Source organism: Schistocerca cancellata, chromosome 10 (genome assembly GCF_023864275.1).
Source record: "Schistocerca cancellata isolate TAMUIC-IGC-003103 chromosome 10, iqSchCanc2.1, whole genome shotgun sequence".
Classification (NCBI taxonomy): domain Eukaryota; kingdom Metazoa; phylum Arthropoda; class Insecta; order Orthoptera; family Acrididae; genus Schistocerca; species Schistocerca cancellata.
In genome coordinates, this window is record NC_064635.1 from 20,939,300 (window position 1) to 20,941,245 (window position 1,946).

The window sequence follows — 1,946 nt, forward strand, 5'->3', positions numbered from 1 at the left end:
CCGACCAAGGTTTACTTTCGAGAGGTGCATTTCTACTTTGTACGGTAACAAAGTAACAAGTGAGAAATGAATGCGACACACAACACCACTTGAACCAAAACTAATGCAGCATCGCAAATCAGCTTGTCGTGGATTAGGTTAGATTAGATTAGATTAATACTTGTTCTGTAGATCATGAATACGACACTTTGTAATGATGTGTAACGTGTCAGGTTAATAAAAGATGTCTGTAGAAGATATTACATTACACAAAATATTGCATGACACTAATGTTTAAGTTGTTGTTGTTGTTTTTTTCCCTTAATTTATGTCTAAAAATTCAGCCAATGAGTAGAAGGAGTTGTCAGCTAGAAATTCTTTTAATTTATTTTTAAATGTTAGTTGGCTGTCTGTCAGGCTTTTGATGCTGTTTGGTAGGTGACCAAAGACTTTTGTGACAGCATAATTTACCCCTTTCTGTGCCAAAGTCAGATTTAACCCTGCATAGTGAAGATAATCCTTTCTCCTGGTGTTATAGCTATACACACTGCTATTACTTTTGAACTGGGTTGGATTATTAACAACAAATTTCATAAGTGAATATATATACTGTGAGGTTACTGTGAGGATCCCTAGATCCTTAAGTAGATGTCTGCAGGATGACCATGGGTGGGCTCCAGCAATTATTCTGATTACGCGTTTTTGAGCAATGAATACATTTCTACTCAACGATGAATTACCCCAGAATATGATGCCATACGAAAGCAGTGAATGAAAGTAGGCATAGTAAGCTAATTTACTGAGATTCTTATCACAAAAATTTGCAATAACCCTAATAGCATACGTAGCTGAACTCAGACATTTCAGCAGACCATCAATGTGTTGCTTCCAGTTTAGCCTCTCATCAATGGACACACCTAAAATTTTTGAAAATTCTACCTTAGCTACAGACTTCTGTTCAAAGTCTATATTTATTACTCGAGTTGTGCCATTTACTGCACGGATCTGTATATACTGTGTTTTATCAAAATTTAAAGAGAGTCCATTTGCTGAGAACCACTTAATAATTTTATGAAAAACATCATTTACAATTACATCACTTAGTTCATGGTTTTTGGATGTTATTACTATACTTGTATCATCAGCAAAACGAACTAACTTTACATATTCATCAATGTGGAATGGCAAGTCATTAATGTACATCAAGAACAGTAAAGGACCTAAGACCAAACCCTGTGGGACCCCGTGCTTGATAGCCCCCCAGATTGAGGAATCTGCAGTTGTTTTAACATTACATGAACCACTTATTTCAAATTTCTGCATTCTTCTAGTTAAGTATGAATTAAACCGTATGTGCACTGCCCCCCTCAAACCAAAATGATTTAGCTTATCTAAAGGAATTCCATGATTTACACAATCAGAGGTCTTTGAGAGATCACAAAAAATACCAATGGGTGATGTCCGTTTATTCAGAGCATTTAATATTTGATCAATGAAAGCATATATAGCATTTTCTGTTGAAAAGCCTTTCTGAAAACCAAACTGACATTTTGTTAGTACTTTATTTTTACAAATATGGGAGGCTACTCTTGAATACATTACTTTCTCAAAAATTTTTGATAGAGCTATCAGAAAAGACATTGGGCAGTAGTTGTTGACATCCGACGTATCCCACTTTTTATGCAATGGTTTTACAATGGCATATTTCAGTCTATCGGGGAAAACACCCTGCTTACATATGTGGCTGAGAATCCTACTTAACTGTGGGGAACAAGCTTTAAGTACCTTGCTGGTAATGCCATCAATTCTGTAAGAGCTTTTACTTTTCAGTGAGTATATTATTTTACTGATTTCAGAGGGAGAGGTTGGTGGAATTACAGTTGTTTCAAACTGCACAGGTATGGCCTCTTCTATTAGTAGCCTTGCCTCTTCTAATGAAGATCTAGATCCTATTTTCTCCACAACAT